Source organism: Thermobia domestica, chromosome 6, assembly GCF_964235325.1.
Source record: "Thermobia domestica chromosome 6, izTheDome1.hap1.1, whole genome shotgun sequence".
NCBI classification, from domain to species: Eukaryota; Metazoa; Arthropoda; class Insecta; order Zygentoma; family Lepismatidae; genus Thermobia; species Thermobia domestica.
The window spans coordinates 311,887,650-311,897,808 of NC_137459.1; positions in this window are offsets into that span (position 1 = coordinate 311,887,650).

Genomic DNA, 10,159 nt, shown 5'->3' on the forward strand with positions numbered 1-10,159 from the left:
CTGTGAGTATTTTGAAGATGAGCACGAACCATTATGTAGGCAACTATGAGCCCTTTGTCCGCAATTAATAACGAAAAGTCGGCAACTATGAGCGTTTTGACGGCACCTGTGAGGCCTTCGTCGGCAATTATGAATGAAAAGTCGGCAACTATGAGCGTTTTGACGGCTACTGTGATGCCTTGGTCGGCAATTATGAACGAATGGTCGGCAACTATGAGCAGTTTTTCTTTAAATCTGAGCATTCTGACGGCTTGTGTGAGGATACTGATGGCAACTGTGAGCCTTTTGGCAGCAACCATGAACCATTTAACTTACACTATCAGCAGTAAGTTAGATATTATGGATGAAAATTCGGCAACAATGAGCACCGTGGAGTCGAGTGTGAGCACTTTGATAGTACGTCTGAACATTCTGAACGCAACTGTGAGTATTTTGAAGATGAGCACGAACCATTATGTATGCAACTATGAGCCTTTTGTCCGCAATTATGAACGAAAAGTCGGCAATTATGAGCGTTTTGACGGCACCTGTGAGGCCTTGGTCGGCAATTATGAACGAAAAGTCAGCAACTATGAGCACTTTTTCCTTAAATGTGAGCAATCTGACGGCCTGGGTGAGGAATCTGACGCCACTGTGAGCCTTTTGGAATACACCACGAACCATTTAACTTATACTATCAGCAGTAACTTAGATATTATGAATGAAAAGTCGGCTACTATGAGCAACGTGGAAGCGAGTTTGAGCATTTTGAAAGTACGAGTGAACATTCTGAAGGCAACTATGAGTATTTTGAAGATGAGCACGAAACATTATGTAGGCAACTATGAGCCCTTTGTCCGCAATTAGTAACGAAAAGTCGGCAACTATGAGTGTTTTGACGGCACCTGTGAGGCCTTGGTCGGCAATTATGAATGAAAAGTTGGCCACTATTAGCGTTTTGACGGCTACTGTGATGCCTTGGTCGGCAATTATGAACGAATGGTCGGCAACTATGAGCACTTTTTCTTTAGATCTGAGCATTCTGACGGCTTGTGTGAGGAATCTGACGGCAACTGTGAGTCTTTTGACAGCAAACATGAACCATTTAACTTATACTATCAGCAGTAACTTAGATATTATGGATGAAAATTCGGCAACAATGAGCACCGTGGAGTCGAGTGTGAGCATTTTGAAAGTACGTGTGAACATTCTGAAGGCAACTATGAGTATTTTGAAGATGAGCACGAAACATTATGTAGGCAACTATGAGCCCTTTGTCCGCAATTAGTAACGAAAAGTCGGCAACTATGAGCGTTTTGACGGCACCTGTGAGGCCTTGGTCGGCAATTATGAATGAAAAGTTGGCAACTATTAGCGTTTTGACGGCTACTGTGATGCCTTGGTCGGCAATTATGAACGAATGGTCGGCAACTATGAGCACTTTTTCTTTAGATCTGAGCATTCTGACGGCTTGTGTGAGGAATCTGACGGCAACTGTGAGTCTTTTGACAGCAACCATGAACCATTTAACTTACACTATCAGCAGTATGTTAGATATTATGAATGAAAAGTCGGCAACTATGAGCAACGTGAAAGCGAGTGTGAGCATTCTGAAAGTACGACTGAACATTCTGAAGGCAACTGTGAGTATTTTGAAGATGAGCACGAACCATTATATAGGCAACTATGAGCCTTTTATCCGCAATTATGAACGAAAAGTCGGCAATTATGAGCGTTTTGCGGCACCTGTGTGCCCTTGGTCGGCAATTATGAACGAAAAGTCAGCAACTATGAGCACTTTTTCTTTAAATGTAAGCATTCTGACGGCCTGAGTGAGGAATCTGACGCCACTGTGAGCCTTTTGGAAGACACCACGAACCATTTAACTTACACTATCAGCAGTAAATTAGATATTATGGATGAAAATTCGGCAACAATGAGCAACGTGGAATCGAGTGTGAGCAATTTGATAGTACGTCTGAACATTCTGAAGGCAACTGTGAGTATTTTGAAGATGAGCAAGAACAATTATGTAGGCAATTATGAGCCCTTTGTCCGCAATTATGAAAAAAAAGTCGGCAATTATGAGCGTTTTGACGGCACCAGTGAGGCCTTGGTCGGCAATTATGAATGAAAAGTCGGGAATTATGAACGAATGGCCGGCAACTATGAGCACTTTTTCTTCAAATCTGAGCATTCTGACGGCTTTTGTGAGGAATCTGACGGCAACTAGGAGTCTTTTGACAGCAACCATGAACCATTTAACTTACACTATCAGCAGTATGTTAGATATTATGAATGAAAAATCGGCAACTAAGAGCAACGTGGAAGCAAGTGTGAGCATTTTGAAAGTACTTTTGAACATTCTGAAGGAAACTGTGACTATTTTGAAGATGAGCACGAACCATTATGTAGGCAACTATGAGCCCTTTGTCCGCAATTAATAACGAAAAATCGGCAACTATGAGCGTTTTGACGGCACCTGTGAGGCCTTCGTCGGCAATTATGAATGAAAAGTCGGCAACTATGAGCGTTTTGACGGCTACTGTGATGCCTTGGTCGGCAATTATGAACGAATGGTCGGCAACTATGAGCAGTTTTTCTTTAAATCTGAGCATTCTGACGGCTTGTGTGAGGATACTGACGGCAACTGTGAGCCTTTTGGCAGCAACCATGAACCATTTAACTTACACTATCAGCAGTAAGTTAGATATTATGGATGAAAATTCGGCAACTATGAGCACCATGTAATCGAGTGTGAGCAATTTGAAAGTACGTCTGAACATTCTGAACGCAACTGTGAGTATTTTGAAGATGAGCACGAACCATTATGTATGCAACTATGAGCCTTTTGTCCGCAATTATGAACGAAAAGTCGGCAATTATGAGCGTTTTGACGGCACCTGTGAGGCCTTGGTCGGCAATTATGAACGAAAAGTCAGCAACTATGAGCACTTTTTCCTTAAATGTGAGCAATCTGACGGCCTGGGTGAGGAATCTGACGCCACTGTGAGCCTTTTGGAATACACCACGAACCATTTAACTTATACTATCAGCAGTAACTTAGATATTATGGATGAAAATTCAGCAACAATGAGCACCGTGGAGTCGAGTGTGAGCACTTTGATAGTACGTCTGAACATTCTGAAGGCAACTGTGAGTGTTTTCAAGATGAGCACGAACCATTATGTAGGCAATTATGAGCCCTTTGTCCGCAATTATGAAAAAAAAGTCGGCAATTATGAGCGTTTTGACGGCACCTGTGAGGCCTTGGTCGGCAATTATGAATGAAAAGTCGGGAATTATAAACGAATGGCCGGCAACTATGAGCACTTTGTCTTTAAATCTGAGCATTCTGACGGCTTTTGTGAGGAATCTGACGGCAACTGTGAGTCTTTTGACAGCAACCATGAACCATTTAACTTACACTATCAGCTGAATGTTAGATATTATGAATGAAAAGTCGGCTACTATGAGCAACGTGGAAGCGAGTTTGAGCATTTTGAAAGTACGAGTGAACATTCTGAAGGCAACTATGAGTATTTTGAAGATGAGCACGAAACATTATGTAGGCAACTATGAGCCCTTTGTCCGCAATTAGTAACGAAAAGTCGGCAACTATGAGTGTTTTGACGGCACCTGTGAGGCCTTGGTCGGCAATTATGAATGAAAAGTTGGCCACTATTAGCGTTTTGACGGCTACTGTGATGCCTTGGTCGGCAATTATGAACGAATGGTCGGCAACTATGAGCACTTTTTCTTTAGATCTGAGCATTCTGACGGCTTGTGTGAGGAATCTGACGGCAACTGTGAGTCTTTTGACAGCAAACATGAACCATTTAACTTATACTATCAGCAGTAACTTAGATATTATGGATGAAAATTCGGCAACAATGAGCACCGTGGAGTCGAGTGTGAGCATTTTGAAAGTACGTGTGAACATTCTGAAGGCAACTATGAGTATTTTGAAGATGAGCACGAAACATTATGTAGGCAACTATGAGCCCTTTGTCCGCAATTAGTAACGAAAAGTCGGCAACTATGAGCGTTTTGACGGCACCTGTGTGGCCTTGGTCGGCAATTATGAATGAAAAGTTGGCAACTATTAGCGTTTTGACGGCTACTGTGATGCCTTGGTCGGCAATTATGAACGAATGGTCGGCAACTATGAGCACTTTTTCTTTAGATCTGAGCATTCTGACGGCTTGTGTGAGGAATCTGACGGCAACTGTGAGTCTTTTGACAGCAACCATGAACCATTTAACTTACACTATCAGCAGTATGTTAGATATTATGAATGAAAAGTCGGCAACTATGAGCAACGTGAAAGCGAGTGTGAGCATTCTGAAAGTACGACTGAACATTCTGAAGGCAACTGTGAGTATTTTGAAGATGAGCACGAACCATTATATAGGCAACTATGAGCCTTTTATCCGCAATTATGAACGAAAAGTCGGCAATTATGAGCGTTTTGCGGCACCTGTGTGCCCTTGGTCGGCAATTATGAACGAAAAGTCAGCAACTATGAGCACTTTTTCTTTAAATGTAAGCATTCTGACGGCCTGAGTGAGGAATCTGACGCCACTGTGAGCCTTTTGGAAGACACCACGAACCATTTAACTTACACTATCAGCAGTAAATTAGATATTATGGATGAAAATTCGGCAACAATGAGCAACGTGGAATCGAGTGTGAGCAATTTGATAGTACGTCTGAACATTCTGAAGGCAACTGTGAGTATTTTGAAGATGAGCAAGAACAATTATGTAGGCAATTATGAGCCCTTTGTCCGCAATTATGAAAAAAAAGTCGGCAATTATGAGCGTTTTGACGGCACCAGTGAGGCCTTGGTCGGCAATTATGAATGAAAAGTCGGGAATTATGAACGAATGGCCGGCAACTATGAGCACTTTTTCTTCAAATCTGAGCATTCTGACGGCTTTTGTGAAGAATCTGACGGCAACTAGGAGTCTTTTGACAGCAACCATGAACCATTTAACTTACACTATCAGCAGTATGTTAGATATTATGAATGAAAAATCGGCAACTAAGAGCAACGTGGAAGCAAGTGTGAGCATTTTGAAAGTACTTTTGAACATTCTGAAGGAAACTGTGACTATTTTGAAGATGAGCACGAACCATTATGTAGGCAACTATGAGCCCTTTGTCCGCAATTAATAACGAAAAGTCGGCAACTATGAGCGTTTTGACGGCACCTGTGAGGCCTTCGTCGGCAATTATGAATGAAAAGTCGGCAACTATGAGCGTTTTGACGGCTACTGTGATGCCTTGGTCGGCAATTATGAACGAATGGTCGGCAACTATGAGCAGTTTTTCTTTAAATCTGAGCATTCTGACGGCTTGTGTGAGGATACTGACGGCAACTGTGAGCCTTTTGGCAGCAACCATGAACCATTTAACTTACACTATCAGCAGTAAGTTAGATATTATGGATGAAAATTCGGCAACTATGAGCACCGTGTAATCGAGTGTGAGCAATTTGAAAGTACGTCTGAACATTCTGAACGCAACTGTGAGTATTTTGAAGATGAGCACGAACCATTATGTATGCAACTATGAGCCTTTTGTCCGCAATTATGAACGAAAAGTCGGCAATTATGAGCGTTTTGACGGCACCTGTGAGGCCTTGGTCGGCAATTATGAACGAAAAGTCAGCAACTATGAGCACTTTTTCCTTAAATGTGAGCAATGTATGGAGGTCGGCAACTATGAGCAGTTTTTCTTTAAATCTGAGCATTCTGACGGCTTGTGTGAGGATACTGACGGCAACTGTGAGCCTTTTGGCAGCAACCATGAACCATTTAACTTACACTATCAGCAGTAAGTTAGATATTATGGATGAAAAATCGGCAACTAAGAGCAACGTGGAAGCGAGTGTGAGCATTTTGAAAGTACGAGTGAACATTCTGAAGGCAACTATGAGTATTTTGAAGATGAGCACGAACCATTATGTAGGCAACTATGAGCCCTTTGTCCGCAATTAGTAACAAAAATCGGCAACTATGAGTGTTTTGACGGCACCTGTGAGGCCTTGGTCGGCAATTATGAATGAAAAGTTGGCCACTATTAGCGTTTTGACGGCTACTGTGATGCCTTGGTCGGCAATTATGAACGAATGGTCGGCAACTATGAGCACTTTTTCTTTAGATCTGAGCATTCTGACGGCTTGTGTGAGGAATCTGACGGCAACTGTGAGTCTTTTCACAGCAAACATGAACCATTTAACTTATACTATCAGCAGTAACTTAGATATTATGGATGATAATTCGGCAACAATGAGCACCGTGGAGTCGAGTGTGAGCATTTTGAAAGTACGTGTGAACATTCTGAAGGCAACTATAAGTATTTTGAAGATGAGCACGAAACATTATGTAGGCAACTATGAGCCCTTTGTCCGCAATTAGTAACGAAAAGTCGGCAACTATGAGCGTTTTGACGGCACCTGTGAGGCCTTGGTCGGCAATTATGAATGAAAAGTTGGCAACTATTAGCGTTTTGACGGCTACTGTGATGCCTTGGTCGGCAATTATGAACGAATGGTCGGCAACTATGAGCACTTTTTCTTTAGATCTGAGCATTCTGACGGCTTGTGTGTGGAATCTGACGGCAACTGTGAGTCTTTTGACAGCAACCATGAACCATTGAACTTACACTATCAGCAGTATGTTAGATATTATGAATGAAAAGTCGGCAACTATGAGCAACGTGAAAGCGAGTGTGAGCATTCTGAAAGTACGACTGAACATTCTCAAGGCAACTGTGAGTATTTTGAAGATGAGCACGAACCATTATATAGGCAACTATTAGCACTTTGTTCGGAATTATGAAAGAAAATTCGGCAAATATGAGCGTTTTGACGGCACCTGTGAGGATTTGGTCGGCAATTATGAACGAAAAGTCAGCAACTATGAGCACTTTTTGTTTAAATGTGAGCATTCTGACGGCCTGAGTGAGGAATCTGACGCCACTGTGAGCCTTTTGAAAGACACCACGAACAATTTAACTTACACTATCAGCAGTAAGTTAGATATTATGGATGAAAATTCGGCAACAATGAGCACCGTGGAATCGAGTGTGAGCAATTTGATAGTACGTCTGAACATTCTGAAGGCAACTGTGAGTATTTTGAAGATGAGCACGAACCATTATGTAGGCAATTATGAGCCCTTTGTCCGCAATTATGAACAAAAAGTCGGCAATTATGAGCGTTTTGACGGCACCTGTGAGGCCTTGGTCGGCAATTAAGAATGAAAAGTCGGCAACTATGAGCGTTTTGACGCCTACTGTGATGCCTTGGTCGGCAATTATGAAAGAATGGTCGGCAACTATGAGCACTTTTTCTTTAAATCTGAGCATTCTGACAGCTTGTGTGAGGAATCTGACGGCAACTGTGAGTCTTTTGACAGCAACCATGAACCATTTAACTTACACTATCAGCAGAATGTTAGATATTATGAATGAAAAGTCGGCTATTATGAGCAACGTGGAAGCGAATGTGAGCATTTTGAAAGTACGTGTGAACATTCTGAAGGCAACTATGAGTATTTTGAGGACGAGCACGAACCATTATGTAGGCAACTATGAGCCCTTTGTCCGCAAGAATGAACGGAAATCCGGCAACTATGATTGTTTTACGGCAATTGTGAGGCCTTAGTCGGCAATTATGAACGAATAGTCGGCAACTATGAGCACTTTTTCTTTAAATCTGAGCATTCTAACGGCTTGTGTGAGGAATCTGACGGCAACTGTGAGTCTTTTGACAGCAACCATGAACCATTTAACTTACACTATCAGCAGTAAGTTAGATTTTACGGATGAAAATTCGGCAACTATGAGCACTGTGTAATCGAGTGTGAGTAATTTGAAAGTACGTCTGAACATTCTGAAGACAACCGTGACTATTTTGAAGATGAGCACGAACCATTATGTAGGCAACTATGAGACCTTTGTCCGCAATGATGAACGAAAAGTCGGCAATTATGAGGGTTTTGACGGCACCTGTGAGGCCTTGGTCGGCAATTATGAACGAAAAGTCTGCAACTATGAGCACTTTTTCTTTAAATCTGAGCATTCTGACGGCTTGTGTTACGAATCTGAAGGTAACTGTGTACGTTTTGGCAGCAAAAACGAACCATTTAACTTATATTATCAGCAGTAAGTTACATACTATGGATGAAAATTCGGCAACTATGTGCACCGTGGAATCGAGTGTGAGCAATTTGAAAGTACGTCTGAACATTCTGAAGGCAACTGTGAGTATTTTGAAGATGAGCACGAACCATTATGTAGGCAAATATGAGCACTTTGTACGCAATTATGAACAAAAAGTCGGCAATTATGAGAGTTTTGACGGCACCTGTGAAGCCTTGGTTGGCAATTATGAACGAATGGTCGGCAACTATGAGCACTTTTTCTTTAGATCTGAGCATTCTGACGGCTTGTGTGAGGAATCTGACGGTAACTGTGAGTCTTTTGACAGCAAACATGAACCATTTAACTTATACTATCAGCAGTAACTTAGATATTATGGATGAAAATTCGGCAACAATGAGCACCGTGGAGTCGAGTGTGAGCATTTTGAAAGTACGTGTGAACATTCTGAAGGCAACTATGAGTATTTTGAAGATGAGCACGAAACATTATGTAGGCAACTATGAGCCCTTTGTCCGCAATTAGTAACGAAAAGTCGGCAACTATGAGCGTTTTGACGGCACCTGTGAGGCCTTGGTCGGCAATTATGAATGAAAAGTTGGCAACTATTAGCGTTTTGACGGCTACTGTGATGCCTTGGTCGGCAATTATGAACGAATGGTCGGCAACTATGAGCACTTTTTCTTTAGATCTGAGCATTCTGACGGCTTGTGTGAGGAATCTGACGGCAACTGTGGGTCTTTTGACAGCAACCATGAACCATTTAACTTACACTATCAGCAGTATGTTAGATATTATGAATGAAAAGTCGGCAACTATGAGCAACGTGAAAGCGAGTGTGAGCATTCTGAAAGTACGACTGAACATTCTGAAGGCAACTGTGAGTATTTTGAAGATGAGCACGAACCATTATATAGGCAACTATGAGCCTTTTATCCGCAATTATGAACGAAAAGTCGGCAATTATGAGCGTTTTGCGGCACCTGTGTGCCCTTGGTCGGCAATTATGAACGAAAAGTCAGCAACTATGAGCACTTTTTCTTTAAATGTAAGCATTCTGACGGCCTGAGTGAGGAATCTGACGCCACTGTGAGCCTTTTGGAAGACACCACGAACCATTTAACTTACACTATCAGCAGTAAATTAGATATTATGGATGAAAATTCGGCAACAATGAGCAACGTGGAATCGAGTGTGAGCAATTTGATAGTACGTCTGAACATTCTGAAGGCAACTGTGAGTATTTTGAAGATGAGCAAGAACAATTATGTAGGCAATTATGAGCCCTTTGTCCGCAATTATGAAAAAAAAGTCGGCAATTATGAGCGTTTTGACGGCACCAGTGAGGCCTTGGTCGGCAATTATGAATGAAAAGTCGGGAATTATGAACGAATGGCCGGCAACTATGAGCACTTTTTCTTCAAATCTGAGCATTCTGACGGCTTTTGTGAGGAATCTGACGGCAACTAGGAGTCTTTTGACAGCAACCATGAACCATTTAACTTACACTATCAGCAGTATGTTAGATATTATGAATGAAAAATCGGCAACTAAGAGCAACGTGGAAGCAAGTGTGAGCATTTTGAAAGTACTTTTGAACATTCTGAAGGAAACTGTGACTATTTTGAAGATGAGCACGAACCATTATGTAGGCAACTATGAGCCCTTTGTCCGCAATTAATAACGAAAAATCGGCAACTATGAGCGTTTTGACGGCACCTGTGAGGCCTTCGTCGGCAATTATGAATGAAAAGTCGGCAACTATGAGCGTTTTGACGGCTACTGTGATGCCTTGGTCGGCAATTATGAACGAATGGTCGGCAACTATGAGCAGTTTTTCTTTAAATCTGAGCATTCTGACGGCTTGTGTGAGGATACTGACGGCAACTGTGAGCCTTTTGGCAGCAACCATGAACCATTTAACTTACACTATCAGCAGTAAGTTAGATATTATGGATGAAAATTCGGCAACTATGAGCACCATGTAATCGAGTGTGAGCAATTTGAA